Source organism: Mustelus asterias, chromosome 4, assembly GCF_964213995.1.
Source record: "Mustelus asterias chromosome 4, sMusAst1.hap1.1, whole genome shotgun sequence".
In the NCBI taxonomy this organism is placed as follows: Eukaryota; Metazoa; Chordata; class Chondrichthyes; order Carcharhiniformes; family Triakidae; genus Mustelus; species Mustelus asterias.
Window position 1 is genome coordinate 106,987,573 of NC_135804.1, and position 19,473 is coordinate 107,007,045.

The 19,473-nt window shown below is 40.6% G+C and overlaps 1 pseudogene; it reads right to left on the reverse strand.

Moving 5' to 3' along the window:
* Positions 1-902: 902 nt before the first annotated feature.
* Positions 903-1,054, reverse strand: LOC144493208 (U2 spliceosomal RNA; annotated as a pseudogene).
* Between the last annotated feature and the right edge of the window lie 18,419 nt (positions 1,055-19,473).

Below are 19,473 nucleotides of genomic sequence, written 5' to 3' on the forward strand. Positions count from 1 at the left end.
TTCCTTTAATGAAAGGAAACCACACTGTACCAATGCATTGTACTTGCTGCCACATCTTATTACTGATAATGAGAAATTATCCACAGGTGTAACAAACTTAACATTTGTAGTCGATGGCCGTATGTTAAGTGTTCTGTGCATCTTTGCATGTCAGTTCTGAAAGTTTCAGTCAATGCCGTTGCCATTAGTCAAGCTTGTTCTTCACTTGTTCAAAAAGCTGAATGACTCTCACTGCTGGGACACAGCCTTCTCTTATAATGATGATTCCCTCTGCAGAAAGGAAATCATTTCTGTGAGAACCAGATTCATCTTAGCCAAAGTCCATTGCAATTACTACTGAAGTGGTCATCAGAGAATTATTGAGAATAACAAAAGAATTATTGAAAAATGTTACATAAAAACTAACATCATATTTAACAAAAAAATCTCCTTCATTTACAAAGGTTTGTGTTAGGCTAATGCTAGTTATTGGATAAAATCGGTTTACAATTGTATTTCTTCCACGAACCTCACAGCTGTTCAGATGAGTTCCATCTGACTGACTTGCACAAATACTAATATACATTCATCAGTGTAACAAATGCTATGATGGAAAATGCCCAGCAGTTAAGATTGCCAAATGCGCAGCTCCAACTGTAATCCAGTCTCATACTTCACCTACTGCTATGTTAACATGTTAAAACCAGCATACAATTTAAAGAAAAACACACATATATAAACCTTAGGGCTCAAAGAATTTTTAAAAAATATACTTTTCCAATTCAATCAAATCAAGTCCAATTCAGAGTCTCAACAAGTTGAGACATTTCCGATCCAAGCTGACAAGACAGGACCTCCACTCCTGTCTTGGGCCTGATCTACATGAGCCAAGCTGATTGGAGTAGGTGCAGACTCACCTCCTCCAAGGCTTGATCTCATTTGCATCTTAGCCAAAAGGCTGAGATGCCGTTTTTAAAAATTGCTTCAAATGAAGCTTAAATGTAACCTAATGACCTCAACCAAATGTAGCCTGTCCATACTACACTTGATCTTAGCCAAAAGGCCGAGAAGCGAGGGCCCAAAGAAATGTATAACCTCTCGGATACAATCAGGTTAATCAGTAACCAACAGAATATAAAATTAATATAATTGAGCAAAACTCTGTCATACCTTCATCAATCTTGGTACAGTTGACAACAGTGGAAGCAACCAATTCATTGGAGTTTCCATCACATAAAACAGCATCAATTTTGTGCCCAAGGCGCCTATTGATAAACATGAACACACACATTGAAAAATGCATGTACCACAAGGCAAAACAACAATCAGATCAATGGTAATATTTGAATACATACGAGATCACCATGTCATGGTGGATGCTATCAGGTTCGCCACTAGGGTTGGCTGATGTAATGGCTAGTGGACCTGTCATATTCACGAGATGGGCTGTCACAGTGTGGTCAGGAACACGGATCATGATGCTTTCCTTTGTACCAACATGGTCATAGGCTGTGCCAACACCTTTAATAAAGCATGCACATTGATTCTTTAGAATCTAATCTAAGTTCATATTGATCAACTAATAAAACTGGCTGTTTGAATAGGGGCCACTGATGCCTCAAAATGTTCTACTAATTATGTTGCATACCTAGTTTCCTCAGCCATTCACCTTTCCTCACAATACAGCTGATCCCTCCAGGGTAGACCTGATTCATGAACTCCCAGAGTAAAGGGCTGAATGGAGGGTGCACTGCAGAAAGCTGATCCAGACTGGAGATACAGATGCAGATGGGCTTCTCTGCAGGACGCTCCTGGAAAATCATGGACAGCAATCATAAATTAAAAGGTCGGAAAATGCACTTGGTGGCAAATACTGAATAAGAATAAAAAGCTGTTGGGAATCATGTCTCAATGCACAGATTTATGTCTCACTGCTTTTTGTAACCTTACCTTTATGTTGTAGATACTTTTAATAGCCTCTGGATGCTTACAGGAAGCTGCGAGAGCATACACAGTATCAGTTGGAATGCCACACACACGGCCAGAATCTAAGATCTTTGCAATAGCTCGCAGACCACTTGTTTGCCGTGAAGAAGAAATGGAACAAGGCAAAGATTCTTGATCTGTCTTTTTGTTTTCTCCAGCCTGTGATTTTTGAATAATAAATTTTAAGTGTTTTGGAAAAATAATTTGTTTTTAATTGATGTGTTATAACAAAGATTATTAATCATGTTTTATAAACTTCATCATCAATGTGCAAGGTCCAGATTGCAGTCATCAGAACTCAATTTAAAAGTACGTTGCAGCATAAAGCGGATTATAGTCAAGACATTTATGTCAGTTTACTTGTTCACGAAACAACCTTCAATACTGTTTATATTTAAGTAAATACACTGCCCTTTGTTTAATGAATGGACAAAATACTTGTGAGCAAGAGTAGAAAATGGATGGAGCATTAGAAAGTTATAGAAATTTGGATGAAACCCCAAACTTTAAATACTGTACTGTAGCAGTTTCTAAACTATCAGGAAAGTTCAATATATACATATGATTCTAGTTCGCTTACTCCTTGACAAGTGAATCTTTTCATGATATAATTCACAGAAAATCAGATGGTGGGTTATTTCATCATGACACGAGCTTTATACCATGCAATAAATGCTCATACAAAAATCCCAAGAAGGAGAGGGAACAGGGACAGAAGAATTCCAAACAAGGGGTAGAGACAGGTCACCATTAAAGTAAAAAAGAGAGGAGCAGGAACAGGTTCCAAATAGGAAAAGGGCTGCAAGTAACAGACTTTACATGAAAAGTGCTCAGGGGAAGCGCTGAAGATTTAAGAAAGCAGCAGCAGGTTGGTTACTCCACACTGTGGACCACTGGGACAAAGGTACCCCTTTGGAGGAGTTGTGTTGGGCTTGGCACGGCCAAGAAACGACAGTTGTGCTTGTGAGTTGTTGATTGAGTATATACTCAGAAATCCAGGTGAACAAGAATCTCGGGAAATGAAATCAAAATGCTGTAAGGTGGGCCATTACTGATGCAGCCAAGTTGGAGCAATGTTTGGAGAGAATTCCCAGATTAAATCTTCAAAGGGAAAGACTGGTGAGATTGGTTGACTCACAGTGTTACTGAAGTCCAGGTGGATTGTTGAGAAATCCATGGCCTCTGTTCTGGTTGCATTGTGCTATTTATTGTGCAATATGGTGTGTTGGCCTACAGGTTTGCTTGTTAATTCACATGTACCACGCCTTAATCCTGAATGTTAGAGTGTAATATACATATATGTGGTAAATTGTTTTATCTTTCTAGCCTTGTATAATAAAGATTATTTTTGTTTGTTCAAAACCCGTGGAATCTCTGGGTTTCTGGCCTTGCTGGCATCTTTGGCCCTGCTGGTGTGACTCTCACTTCTCCTTGTAAAATGCACAGTCTTGTTCAATATGGCTTTATTCACTGAGCAAGTGCCTTAAATCTCAGACTTTGTCTACTTAAAAAAAAATTATTTGTCTGTAACCGAACCTCGCCAACAACTTGGGGACCTGGTCAAGAATCATAACACCGTGATTTAGTGACCCTATTGATCGCAAGCACAACTCCCATAATGGCTGCTAAAGTTTGTGAGAGAGCCAAAACAAGACTGGCAAGATTACAGTTTGTGATCTCCCCCACCCCTGCTGGTGATGTGATCAAGATCATGTCCAGAGAACGCATGAACATGATTCCCATACATTTTAATAAATGACCATATACTTACCTTGACGCCGTAATGTCCACCCATGTCTTATCCTCCCATCCAGTCAGCATGACATCACATCAGCGTGAATCACTACTGGTTTTAAAAAGCAAAGACCAGTCGTGATGACCACACCAGGGGTGCGGAGGTAAGTATAAGTTCTGGATGGTGAGGGACACGGCCGCGTAGTGCCCCCTGGAAGTGCTGTTGTGATGGGGGAATTGCCCGATGCTGGCTTTGTGGTGGGGATGGGAATCTCTGATGTTGCCGATATGGTGGGGGAGAAGACCCAGTGTTGGCACTGTGGTGGAGTGCCACAGGACACACCAATGCTTTGGTGGGTCCTGATTTCCTGGGAAGAGGAGGGGGGGAGGTCTTTTATTTAAGTCGGAACTCGGGAGATTCTTTTAAAATGGTGCCTTAGTTTCTGGGTTCCTGGCCTTGCTGGCATCTTTGGCCTTGCTGGTGTGACTCTCACTTCCCCTCGTAAAATGCACATTGTTGTTCTATGTGGCGAGGAAAGCCAGCTGGGAAACCTACGAGCCTGAGCCCTTGTAATACTGGAATCATGCTTTCCAGCCTGTGCTGTCTCCCAACTCCTCACCTTGTACTGCACCAAAACTCAAATGTTCAACCAACTTAACCGCTTTGCTTCCCAAGCTTTAGAAAGTTGTGCTATTTAATTATAAGCAACAATATAAAATTAAAAAGATTTAATAATAAGGACAAATTTATGACTATTAAAATAGGCACCTTAATTGAGTCTAAATGCATTGGTCCAAAAATCCCCTGCCCTGTAATCCTGTTTTAACTGAACATCAAACTTAGGTCGGAATTTTACCGGCATGTCCGCCCTGATTCCGGGGGCGGGAGAGGCTCGGAGAATGACATTCTCCATTGGCCTCGGGTGGGATCATATGAATCTCGGGTGGACGTGCCGGTAAAATTCCACCAATAGTCTTGATGCCCAGTGTGCAATATATTGAAAAGTGATCAATATTAGAAGCAAATATCATAATGTATTTACCTTAAAAAGAGAGTCACCCAGAGGAATTAGTTGTTTCCCAAACATATGGTTGGCAAAAGAGGCAGTTGCTCCATAAACACAGACAAGACTGAACAAAGCCAGCATCACACCTGTTGGATTAACAATGGAGAGAAACAGTTGTCAATGCTCAGGTGCCAATAAAATGGGCATCTTTAGAAAATTAAAATAATGTAAACGAGTGATTTACCTTCTAGAGGAAGAGGCAGTCGCTCCAAGGTGAAGAGTAGAAAGCAGATGATTATCACTTCCATAATGACTGTGAGCAGGAGTAGCACTACATTAATATACAAAGCTGTGATAAAACACATAATAAATTAATTCCTCATTGGCACCAGGCATTGAAATGCACAAACTGAGAAGAATTACAATTAAAACACTCACCCGAGATAACCAGAAACATGTTGACTATAAGGAAAGCTATGGCTCCTGCAGTGAATCCACCATCAGAACTGGGATCAATATTTAACAGATGACCTGCAGGAAATAGATATTTACGAAACTCCTTAGACATGACTATCAGTGTATAATACTACTGTCAATAGCTGAGCAAATTAAGCGAGAAATTATGGCCGAGAATTTCCACTGAAGATAATGATAGCAAAGAAATAGTCCATGGAAATTTCCAGGCTGTTGAGAATTAATTGAGAATTAAAACTTTCTGTAAGAGATGCTTATGTGTGAAATGTTAATACACGTGCAGCAACTTCCTTTCTATGCTAACATGACATAGGACAATGAGTTGTGCATAGTGAGGAGGAAAGTCAGAGGTAAGCTGTAAAGCATTCCTAACATTTCAAGGATAAAGGAGGAAGTGATCATCTGGATCTCTGTGTAGCAGGATGGTACCACAACACAAAATCATCTCCATCCTTGTAAATGAATCCTGAACACATAAAGCTAGGCGACAAGGCCAGGGAATGGTGACAAAATCTTAACAATTTGTCCATGCATTACTTAATATGCCCTTACTGTATCACAACTGAGAAGAATAAAACATATTTACTAAATCTGAATAATATGCAGCAACATATCTTATAGTTGTATGACATTGCACTGTTTCTGTGGTATGAGATCTTTAAACTAGAAAAATGTGAATAATAGATTAATGTTGCATTACATTATAGGTTAGTGTAATATATAAGTAATGATTGATGGATAGACAGATAGATAGATAGATAGATAGATAGATAGATAGATAGATAGATAGATAGATAGATAGATAGATAGATAGATAGATAGATAGATAGATAGATAGACAGACAGACAGACAGATAGATAGATAAAATATAATAATAAATAAATGTTGAGCACATACATGCCTATAGTTCATTTCCTTGAATGAATTTTGATTTTATTATTACAGAAATTGCTTTTGCAAACATAACCATTTTAACATTGGGTAGATTGACAACACAAATGGGGACACTCCTTGCAGCATAGAATAAACAACTTTTTGAATGTAAAATTGTGTAAGTTAAATAAATTTAACTTTTAGAAAAACAATAAAAATTGGTGCATATATTTGAGATCATATTCCTACATTGACAAGTATACCTGCAAATCGAAGCCAAGTCCAAGTCGCCCAGATAGCTGCATAACAGTAGGGTAATATAGAGCCAAAGCGCCGTCCGCCTCGAACTTGAATCCTGGACACGTAAAGCTGGATCAGAGCTCCAGGGATCAGTACCCAGGGAATAGTAATATGAGCTTGGGTCTGATCCAAGTCTGCACTCTGGATGGCAGACAGGGCTGCGAGTCCATTGCAAATGTAGAAGAGGGCATCTGGAAGCTGCACAGTTGTAAAGGATGGTTGCTCCTCAGCTTTGGTGAGCTTCTGTTTTAGCATAAATAGAATATTCTGAAATGTTTTTGAAGAGAGTATTTGGGTTCCAATTGGAATGAGTGCCTTTTCTGCTATAGAGTTGACTAGACTGGCAAATGTTGCATAAAGGGAGAGGACTGTATACATGGAGCAAACTGCCCCAAAAAATCTGTAATATGATACACTGTCAATCTGAGGAATGGTGGAGATGGTGAGAAGAACAAAAAAGCCATTGTGGATTATTTCAAGTTTGTCTAAATTCAGAGACATCAGGCACAAAATCAGAGCCGTGACTAAGAAAAACCAATCTCCTGTCATCCTGGCTCTGCTGCTATCTAAATCATTACCATTTATGAAGACTGTTAAAATGAACTCCTCCCAGGCCTTCACAAGCCAGTACATAGTATGGACACCACATTTAGTGGCAAAGTAGACATCACTGCGCAAATAACCATAATAGCTGGCATAAAGCTGGGCAATAGAATTGATGCTGATCCACACAACTCCCACATAAAAGGATTTAATGTACCCAAAGCAGTAAAAAGCAAAGATGAAGGGAGATATCACACTGCACAAGTTACCAAGTGCCATAGGCTCAGCATATTTTGTGTTCTTCTTATTCTCTTCACCAATGGTCTTAGAAGTTGATTTATTAGCTGCTCCTAGAAGCAGCACATTGAATAATGCATTACCAAAGCCCGGAAGGATGTACCTCTGGGTGACTCCCTTCAGAAGCAGGGCAGTGGCTCCATAAAGCCCAAAGACTACAATCACTAGTTCAAAGATTCCAGATACTATTAAAGCCCATTGGCTAAAGAGACCCACAGCCTCAAAAATGAGTGTAATTGTTATGGCCCCAAAAACAAAAGGCATGATGTAATTGGCTGTAGCTGAACAGAAGGACAAAATAAATGCTACACTGATGTAAGCTACTAGCCCTGCAACTGCTGACTCACTAACAGGAGGCAAAGGCACACTTGAACTATTAGTTACGACGCTGATGTTTTTTAGATTCAGAGTGCCAGAGGTGACATTAAGAGGGGAGTTTGCTCCCAGAATGATCCGAGTTGCTCCAAAGCTGCTCCACAAAGCGGAAAATGCTATGAAAGCTGTGCCACCTAGATGATCGTACTTTCTGAAGGACATTAGTCCAGCAACAAGTTGTGTCACTCCACCAATCAAGACAAGGTGAACACCTGAAAAACAGAAAATGAATTATTGAATAGAGTTGGTTCCTTTGGCAAGCTTCTTATGATTGCATATCACAGTCTTCATACTTACTCCATTCTTGACCACTATAACTTCAAACAAGATCAAAAGGTAACAATTTAAAAGAGGGATCTTGGGGTTAGGAGACCTTTCAAAAAGAATCGCTTATTCAAAATCTCCTTAGCATTTGTTAAAACTGCAGTTTTAGCTTTGTTCAGAAATGCCTTCTGTAACACCCCATAGTTCAGTATAATGCTGCCATTAGATTCTGACTGGCTTTAAAAGGGATTAGTGTGACAACTCATGAAGGAGGCAGTATCAAAGTACTGGAATTGAACAGCACATAGAGTTTAAATAGTTGGGGAGGGCATATTAGAGCACTTACACTCTATAAATATTGTATTATGCAATAAATTGGGTCACAGGAATCCAAGGAGTACTGGAACATGACTGACAATGCACTAGAAGTCAGAATGGACCCTAACAACATCAGTGTTGCTGTAAAGAAACACTGCTTTGCAGTGATGTTAATGTAGAGTTTAAATACAATTTACTCTCAATGTCAAGTCCCTTATATAGAGAGACTTAACACAGAAGCCTTTCTAAAAAAAGAGAATACCCTGAACATCCATGAATGTGACTTTTTCCAATTTTTACTTGATGGCACATTCTATAATATACTAACTTTTGGGGAGTTAATAGTTAATGGGGGTGAAATTCTCTGTCAGGTCTCCTGATCATCAGCCATTACTTGCAATAAACAGCCATTTATTGCATATGAACTATTAATATTCCATTTAGTTGCATATCACCTTTGGGATTTGAAGTAAATATGTAAATGGCAGTTCCTTATGAATCTCTCTATTTCCCCTCTAATAACTGTTATTAACCTGACAACGAAAATAAAACATGGACTAAGAATTGCACATGCACTCTTTGTTTTATAGATGAAACAGACAATATTTCATGTCATAGTTATGAAATCCTATCATCCTGAACCATTTTACTGAGTAATACTACAACAAAACATCTCCAAGTTGTCGGACAATTGAAGTTTAGTTTCTATGTTATCTGAGCAAAATAAGCTGAGAGTTTTTATTGCTGTGAGGTGATCACTAATCACAGCTGCAGTATACAGCTATGTTTTTACTGACCTGCCAGGATGTTTTCAGTTCCATTGGCCAAAATGTTTGTGTTGACTTGAGCAAAGTTCTGAAGAGCTACAAGGAAAGCACTGATCACATTGGCCAAGAGTCCCAGGACTCCTGGCTCGCTGTAAAATACAGCAGCAAAACCTTCTGAGCTGGACATCTTCTTTGAGTCTAGAATGAATGAATGAATAAATTAATGTGTGAATTAAACTTCACGAATCAGATATTGCCTTTAAATCAAGACAGATTCATTTATGATTGAAATACAAAGTTCACCAAGAACTTGATATCTTCATTTGTGAGAAAATAAATCATACATAAAAATGATCTATTGTTTCAAAAGATATATTAGCCATAATTGGTCAGAAAAGGCTGGATAAACATTTTTTATAACACAGAGCCTGTGGACCATACCAGATAAATATAGACACAGTAATAGAGACACAGATTTGGGGCAGGATTTTCACCACGGATCTGAGTCGAGAAGCTAGAATGCACAAATACTCATGCTGCTGGTTGGTGAATGAGTTTGCTAGCATTAAACTGCGCCTGGGTCATCTTCCCAAAAGTGATGGGTAACCAATTAAGGACAGTTGGAAACCTGTTAAGGCCTATTATCAGAGGCTAACTGGAATTTTCCACTCGGCTTTCGGGTCCCCCTGAGGAATGGGGGTCTATGCTGATTGCTTGGAAACTGCCTCCAGGCATCAGACCTGGGGTGTGAGTGCTCCAGGCTGGCTTTCAGGCCCTTCCCACTTCTCACAGTTCTATGGAAAAACATTGAACTGTATTGCTCTTTATGTAATGTCAAATTTGAATTAAGTATGTACCTTTACTAATTTTATGAAAAAAAGTATATTTTTGAGGTTAAAAACCAATGCTGTGTCTTTGGATGTGTCAAGGAACAGCTTGTAGATGAGGAACAGGAGAATGCCAACGATTGATACTTGGGGGATAGTAGAGGTAATGGTACAAGAGCAAGAAGCCATTGCAAGTGAGTTTATGGCTACGGTTAGGTAAATAAGAATGAAAGCATGTGAGAGCAGCCCCACCCAGCTGAACCAGAGTGGAATGGCATTGGAAGAGGATCGTGTGGTCTTAACTGTGTTAAAGGCTGCAGTTGAAGGGGGGCGGGGGGTGCGAAGTTTACCTTTATCATTGACACCGAGAATGTAATTCATGACTTTGATAAAACTTCTCAGAAACTCACCGGCTCGACTAGGCTACAGGCCACCTTGCCTAACATGTCCTTATATAACTTGGCACTCACTGTGAGGAGTCTTAGGACATGTATTTTAATGATACTGTGAAAGTTATTGTTGTGAAAAGAATATTCTGATATTAGTACTCATTGAAACAATTAACTCCATCAACTCAACGTTCGGTCGAGGGATCCATTACACAAATACAGGTTGTTTTGAAATTCTCCAAAGAGCTTCGAACTGGAGGAAGTGAATTTATCAATAATAGTAAGCCTGTAGGAGACTGGAAGGCTTCAACCTTGTGAATAAGGCGCCATCTATTGGTAAAGAAGAATGTCAGTACAAGAAAGTTTGTCCCCATCCCTACTCCTCCACCAGCAATCACCGGGAAAGAACGGCAGAACTGCAACAAAACATTTTAATAGCACAATCCAGCTGCACCAATACGGAACATCGACGCACTGGCTAGAAATGTTTCCATAAAAGTTGAAAAAAAAACTGAATTTCTGGGACCCATTCTTGATTGTCCGGAAAACCGAACTGGAAATAGAAGGACCAAACCAGTGATTGACAGTAATAGCTTCCCGGAGTGATTTGCCGCCTTTGCTTTCGGGGTTGCGGCAAACGCTTGTTTTCGAAACAGAAATGTTTATATATTAATAAAAGCAGCTGATTCGTTTTTATCTTGTGCCTGAAATTGTTAAAAGTATCATTGTTAACCCTGACTTAATCTGACCCACCCATGCCTTAGAAAAGAAATCCAAGATATTGTCATGAATCCATTTCTTAAATCGGGTTTTAGTTAATATTACACAATTAATATCAAATTATCTCACACACTTGTCTTATACTCATCTTCGACCTATTTATTTCAGTTGATAAATATCGAAGCCGATGAGTTGTTATATATGTACACATATGTCTGTATTCAATTACATCAGATTTTCTTTAAAACCATATATATATATATATATATAGTGACTTTTTGGATCACTGGATTGCTTCTATATTAATATCATCCTGTAATCGAATGAATATTAATGTTGCTTACATGTGGTTCCCCGGAGCACGTTCCTCGCTGTTATTTCAAACTATCGTACCTCGAGTTTTATAAGGGCTGGCAGCGAAAGAGGAAATAACAGGCATCCTATTCCATCATGTAACCACCTCCTGAAGCATCAACAACGTTTTACACCTTATTTGTTCCACAGCATAACTTCCTTGTTCGTCATGGTGTGAGTGTCCAAGTAAGTTCCAGGGACCAATACATCAAAAAGGCAGCCCAGAAAACTGAAACAAGGAAACCATGCTTTTATTAAGTGATCATTCTTCCCTATTTTCGAGTTTTATTCGCGGCTATACGACATGCTTATATTAAATACTTAATTTCTTTTCAGGATTAAAATGATCTGTGAGTGGCTTTTCTTAACAATCTATGTTAAGTCGGCGGCACGGGGAATTCAAGTGGGAATGACGCTATATCTATCGTAAGAGTTTTAACAATACCAGGTTAAAGCCCAGCAAGTTTATTTGGTAGCAAATGCCTTTGGCGTTTTAACATCCTGGTGTTGTTAAAACTCTTACTGTGTTTACCCCAGTCCAACGCCGGCATTTCCACATCATGGCTATATCTATCGTCAGGGTAACGAATTCAGTGTTTATCAGTTTAATATCCACCTTGACTCGTCCCCAAAACATATTGCTTACAAGACTATAGAAAATGTTCCAACTGGTCATGTTAATAAACTGAGAATATAGGTTTCACAATTCGGTTTCGTGATATTCTTATTATTGAGAAGGTGATTCTTAAGATACTGAAGACTAGGCGAGTTACTTTTCTTTATTTACGTCGCTTCCACCGATCTTTGGCAAAGGTATGGGGAGCATTAAGAAGTCACCTAGGTTCTGAAGTCTGTAAGAAGCATGAATTAGTAAGAACTCCATGACCATAATTAGTAAGAGCCCCATGATTACAATACAATGAGTGATGGTGCAGTGCAGGATTCAAATGCGCTGGAAGAACAAGACAGAAAAGCTAATGGAAAGGGAGGCTAAATGAGAGATACTCCACATAATCTGTAAACTTCTGACCCTCTCTGTTGAATGAATACTGAACAAGATACGTCAAAAGGAGCTCTGTCTCCAAAACCAGTCATTTTTACAAAGTGGACCATGGCCCCATCACCAAACACCAAGCCATTGTTTCCAAGACCATTGCTGACTTCATCTCCTCTGGCGATCTCTCCCCCATGGTTTCAAAGCTCATAGCCTCCAACCATGTTCAATCCACTTCTGTCTCCTTCGCTTGGAAACCCAATAACATGGGGCGACACAGTGGTTAGCACTGCTGCCTCACAGCTCTGGGGACCCGCATTCAATTCCGACCTTGGGTGACTCTCTGCATGTTTGCACATTCTCCCCGTGTCCATATGGGTTTCCACTGGGTACTCTGGCTTCCTCCCACACTCCAAAAATGTGCAGATTAGGTGGATTGCCCCTTAGTGTCCCATGATATGTAGGTTGGATGGATTAACTATGGGAAATGTGTGTGGGGTTATGGGGCTAGGGCAGGGGAGAGGGCCTGGATAAGATACTCTGTCAGAGAGTCAGTGCAGACTCGATTGGCCAAATGGCCTCTTCTGCACTGTATGATTCTTGTCCCACAAAACTCATTTTTTTTGATCTCTCAATTTGATCTTTTCATCCTCGTTTAACTCTTCCCAAATATATATGCAAATCTTCTTCTGCACTCCATGTTTTCACAATGGATATCCAATCCCTCTACATATCCATTTCCTTTCTGTATGGCCTGAGGGTTGTCCACTACCTCACTGAATGGAAGCCCAAACTTTTGCTGGCTCAATTCATTATCTCATTGAACACTTCCTCCTTTGCCTCCTTTCACTTTCTCCAAATACACTGGTTGTTACTGGAACACCCTGGGGGTCCCAGCCATCCTCCCTTCTCAAGGGAAATGTTATTTCTATTCATGTCTCCTCCCTCACCTCCTTTTTGGCTACATTGATGCAGTCATCAATGCCATTTCCTGCAGAAGTAGAAAATATCATCATATTTTCTTTCAATTTCCACCCTTTCCTTACCTCACATGGTCCACCTCACATTCTTCCTTAATGTCGCTGAACCCATCTCTGGAGATAAACTATTGACACATATCCAATATAACCCATGACCAAACCCCCCCCCCCCCCCCCCCCACACACACACACACACACATACAGAGTTATGTTGAATACACTTTCTCCCACCCCACTTCATGTAAGGACTTTATTCCATTCTCCAAGTTTTTTCCATCTTTGTTGCATCTGCTCTGGAAATAGCACTTTCCAAATCTGCCTTTCAAATGTGTTTTCCTTTCTCCTCAACTGAGGATTCCCTCCACCCTGGTTGACAGGGTCCTTGGCTGAATCCATTCCAATTCCCTCCTTCTCTGAACCACAGTATGTTTCCTTTATCCTCACCCTTCCATCCCACCAGCCTTCACATTCAATGGATTATCCTCCACTACTTCTGTCACCTTCACCATGATGCTATCACCAAACACTTCTTCCTCTGTCCTCCTCTTTCTCTCCATGACTCCATGGATGCAGTCATTGAGGAGTCATTGCTAGTAATTGAGCTGTTCTGCTCTCTCACTTTTTCTTTGCATTTCTTCATAAATTCTTGAAGGAGAAAAAGCTGCCGTATTGTGGAGAATGTGCAAGGATGTGGGACTGACTAAATTGCACTTCAACAGGGACAGGGTATTTGTAAGAAGCTGAATGACCTCCTTCTGTGCTCCACTCCTCAGTCACCCCTAACACTGCCTCCACTTCTCAGGGTACCTTGCTATGCAAACACAGAAGACAAAACATTCAATCCTTTACCTCCTCACTCCTCATTGGCCAAAACCCCAAATATTCCTTCCAGGTGAATCAGTGATTTATTGTACCTCTTTCAATTTAGTGTGCTTTATTCACTGCTCCATACTGAAGAAACCAAATATAGATTGGGGTACCAGGTCTATACCTTTAGTGCACCCAGAAACCTGCCCATAAAATTGCACATAGTGTGCAAGAAGACAGAGGGAGAAATATCACGATAGATGTTGAGGAAGATCTGTGCATGATTGAAAGGTCTAGTCATTCTGTCAGCTGTCTGCCTAATCCAGCACAACAAAGAGTTCCCAATATGCATTAGAAACTCACCAGCCAGCCATCTAAAGGGCCAAGGGAGCAACCTATGGATTGGCAGAGGAGAAATAGAAAGGATTCTGAAAACTTAGCCCTCACATCCATCATCAGTAGAATCATAGAAATGTAGAATCATAGGAATATAAAATAGTACAGCACGGAAGGAGGTCATTCAGCTTCTTACAAATACCCTGTCCCTGTTGAAGTGCAATTTAGTCAGTCCCACATCCTTGCACATTCTCCACAATACGGCAGCTTTTTCTCCTTCAAGAATTTATGAAGAAATGCAAAGAAAAAGTGAGAGAGCAGAACAGCTCAATTACTGGCAATAAAGGAACATGAAAGCTGAATAAGAAGAGCAAAAGAAATGTAACACATTGAAATGGTTGAGGATCCACTTAGAAAAAAGACAGAGGGAGAGAAGGATCCCTTACAAAGCAGTATTATGTGCTGAGAGTGAGCAAAGGGCAACAGAAGAGGTGCAGCGGTTTTCAAATCTGGGGTGCAGTTGGGTCTTTTAGAGAGATTTGGTTACCGTGAAAGTCAAAACTGAGTTTTTGGAGCTGAATTTGCTGAGGGTAAAGATGAGAGTTTTCCCTTTTTTGATTTGATTTGATTTATTATTGTCAACGTATTAGTATACAGTGAAAAGTATTGTTTCTTGCGCGCTATACAGACAAAGCATACCATTCATGGAGAAGGAAAGAAGAGGGTGAAGAATATAGTGTTACAGTTACAGTCTAGGGCGTAGAGAAAATTGACTTAATATAAGGTAGGTCCATTCAAAGGTCTGATGGCAGCAGGGAAGAGGCTGTTCTTGAGTCAGTAGGTGTGTGATCTCAGAAATCAAAGAGCACAGTAAGGTCAAAAATATTCATAGTTGAAGGAATAAGGGTGGAGCCCTGAAAGAGAACATTAGGTAGCAGAAATAGTATAAGGGAACAAACAATATTTGAAAATCGCAGAGGAAATAATCACATCAAGATTCAACTGTTGTTTCTTGATCTCCTGGGCATCATTCTGGGAACCATAAGAAGAGGAATGTAGAGTGCTTTACAATCCTGTTTTTCTGGTCCTGAAGTATTACTCATTAGAACGGCATGGTTTTTGACTTACTAAAACAATGCTGGTTATTCTTTTTAGGATTTTGGACAAGGAGACCAAAACCTGCCCCTGACAGATTAACTGTGGTTCATTCACTTGGAATAAATTATTTCTTTAAGTTACAATACACCTTGAAGTGTTTGTTCCTTTTTAAAAATAAATCTCTAAAAAGTAAATAGAGGAAATTACAATTACAGAATATATCTTTAAAAAGACCACAGTTAAGCCTCAGAAGTGCTAGCCATGGCTAAGTTCATTGTGCTCAAGCTTCTGTGCCAGAATGTTGAGTCCCATGCCAAGACTTGAACAAAAAAATTGAAGTGGACACTACACTGCAGTACTACTGTCCAATTTTCCATTGTTTAGATGAGCCATTAAACCAAAATACCACCTCTTCTTTCAGGTGGATGCTGAAGATCCTATGACACTGTGTTGAAGAAGAATAAATGAGTTCTACCTGGTGTCCTGGCCAATACGCATCCCTCAATCAGCATCATATAACTTGATTATCCAATTATCTCATTGCTGTTTGTGGAAGTTTGCTGCTTGTGTATTGACTCCTGTGATTCTGATTTTACCACAGTGATTGCACTTCAAAAGTTCATTACTGGGACATTTGTGGCCCTTTATTAATCACCAGGTTCCTTTGCTAATCATCTTAAACCAGGACCCTCTAGTTATCGACTGCATGAGTTCTTCCGATGCCCTGGTCAATATTCAACCTTCAATCAACATCAGATAAACAGGTTATCTGCTTACTATCACACTGCTGTTTGTGGGAGCTGGCTGTAACCAAATTGGCTGCTGCATTTCTGACACTTCCACAGCGACTAATCTTCAAAAGCACCTTGGCTGCAGAATGTTGTGGGATGCTCTGTACTTGAGAAATGCAAGTCTTTCTCTTTTTAAAAAATATATCTGTCCTTCTTTATTGCTTGGATGGGATATAACAGTTTATAAATTCAGCTGTACAGCACTTTTCTAGGTAGTGATCTATTATACTGCCCACTGAGCCTGACCTCAGGAATGTTTGGTGCATCTGAGGTGTACAGATTAGCTTAATGCCATTTACACTTATCTTTCTCTACCCTCAACTACCCTTTCTACTATCCCTGCTCCCTACTACAGCCCCCCCCCCACACACACACTTGCATCAGCCATATAAATGCTGTGGCTGGAAGAGCAGACCAGAGGTGAATAACTCCCCAAATCTTGTCAACCAGATACAAATCAGGAGTGTGATGGAATATCTCAATTGCCTGGATGAGTGCCATTCCAACACTCAAGAAGCTAAGCACATCCAGGGCATCTGATTGGCACCCTGTCCGACACCTTGAGCATTCGCTCCCTCTACCACTGGCACACAGCGAAAGCAGTGTGTACCATCAATATCAATCAGTGTGTACCATCAATATGTGGCACCATGGCAACTCATCAATGCTCCTTCAACAGCATCTTCCAAACCCATGACCTCTGCCATATAGAAGGGCCAGGGCAGCAGATGCACCACCTGCAAGTTCCCTTCAAGTCATGCACCATCCTGACTTGGAACTATATTGCCATTCCTTCACTGTTGCTGGCTCAAAATCCTGGAACTCCCTCCCTAATAGCATTGTGGGTGTACCTATACCCCCACATGGATTGCAGCGGCTCATGAAGGTGGCTCACCACCAACCTCTCAAGGGCATTTAGGCATGGGCAATGAAAGCTGGCCCAGCCAGCAATGCCCACATCCTGTGAAGTAATAAATTTTAAAAATGAACATCTACCTCTGTCACCACAATTATGTATTCAGCATCTATGAGACTTAGATCAGTTTTAGCCTGGTGTCATGGCTTCTGCCTGAAACTGACAAAAGCAAATTCAAGACTTGCTTCCTGTAAGTTTTTGCAAAAAGCTATTCACACAACATTTTCCTGCATTGACAACAAATTGACTTTGGCACTCAGCTGTATACAAAGAGTTATTTAATTCAAAAGCAGATCTTGCAAAAAATAGAATAGGTCTTGTGTACCCTGACTTGCTGCACCATCCATGAGTTGTTCATCCTGGCCCTGCAGCATGTTAAACCATCCTCAAAATGGACCAATCTATGCTGAATGTACATTCCGCTACTATATGTAGATACAAAGGATTTTAAAATATGCAAAATTTTAAGAAACTACTGAAAAGAGAATGAGTGTTAATTTAGTCATGGGCAGTAACATCAAACAAACAATTCTGGATTGGCAGCCCATTTTTCTTCTTTGAAAATTAAAATCATGTGGTGTGTAATTGCGTCACTTCTCAAGATAACAGACATGACCAATTTAATTCCATGTGAGACCAAAACCATAATTAAAAGCAAAGTAGGGGGGAAAAAGAACATATAAAAAGCACAGAAGAGTAAATAAGGAAAGAATATGAGCAAACACAAATTCGCCAGGAAGAATTCCTCTGGTTTCTTCATGCAGCATTGCAAATATATTGTGAAAATGTCCTTATCCAATATATCAAATTTAGAAACATTGTCCAAAAAGATCACTTACACGTTGGCAGAGACACTAAGGATGTTGTTACGGAATTGGCTACTACGAAATCAATTTAATGAAATAGTCCAAATTTGGTCAAAAGGGCATGGTGCTTCTTGAATGAGTGAGCAACAAAGATGACATCAAGCCAACAAAGATGACATCAAGCAAACAAAGATGGCAGCTTCGCTAGTCCAAAAAAAATCGTCTTATTCTCACGTAGTCATAATTAATGATGGGGAGCGAAGGAAGTTGTGCAAGGGGTTCTTCCTCGGGGCTGCAGTTTGTCCCAACCATTCTCCGCCCTTACTATTTCACTACTGCCACCCTCTGGAGTTGGTGGTATTACCTTTGTTTCAGAGCTCAAGTTATTACTGGGGTGAACATAAAAATGACACAATTTTGGACTCCCAATATTTTGGCTCCCTCCTGTTTGGGATTTACTTTGGTTCGGGTTGCAACTTCAATCAAATCCGTGGATTGCGATATCTGAGGCAAAGGAATGTTCTTATTAACAAATGGTACTTTGGGTGCTTTTGGATTTTTGGATGGCCAAACAGGAAGACACCGTTCAGGAGCAAAGGGGCCACCATAATTTAACTACTTGATCCTCGTTCCAACTTGGCTGGTGAGCTGTGAATGCCATCTGGACATCCTGAAGCAGCTCCTGCCTTTGAGCCAGGGCAGCGTTGGTCATTTGGGATGCCAGGTTGGGTAGGAGGCGGCCAGGGGCAAGGGCCAGGCCTGCGATTCTGTCTGTGCCAATAGTGGTCTGCAGTCCTTTTGCGTGGGCCCGAGCATTCCCGCTGCTCCTGGCCGCATGAAGGAACAGGGTTATCAGTGGAATCCCCGGTCAGCTCGGCTGTGAGCAGATACTGAAAGCAGACTGCACAACACATCACTCTCCGAAGACATTAATCAATTTATTTATGTTTGTTACAGCACCACATCTGAATCTGGGAGTGCACTGGGCAGTCAGTGGAAGACTAGGGAGGATTGTCACAGTGACAGCAAGGAACATGGCTCTACCGCCCTGTTTCCTCCAGACCCCAGAAATTGTCCAACGGTGGGTTCTAATGACGAGGCAGAGGCTGTGGTTTAATAATGCCTTTAGAACTTGGCATGAAGTTGGTCAAATTGGAAACGAGTTACAGTCGCCAGCCCATTTCAGATAAACAAAGATGTGCCACTTTCGGTACCGCCCTCCATCCAATCATTTATCTGTCGTTACTGGGAATTAAGGGGACATTACTGGAAATCACGGTCAGTCCCTCAATAGGCATCTAGTTTTACATCAGCCTTTTCTGATCGAACAATGAGGAAATCCAGGAAAGTCCAATTATGCAAATCTTTGGTAATAACAGCTGACCATGAGGAATGGGGGCGGAGAGTGGAGAGACTGGGTGACGTGATGTTGTGTTCTCTAAGCTCCAAGATGCTATATAAATGCCCATCTCCAGGGAGAGACATTAGCAAGTTCCCTGAGTAAAATCTGAGCAGTTCGCAAGTGCAGTTACAGAGA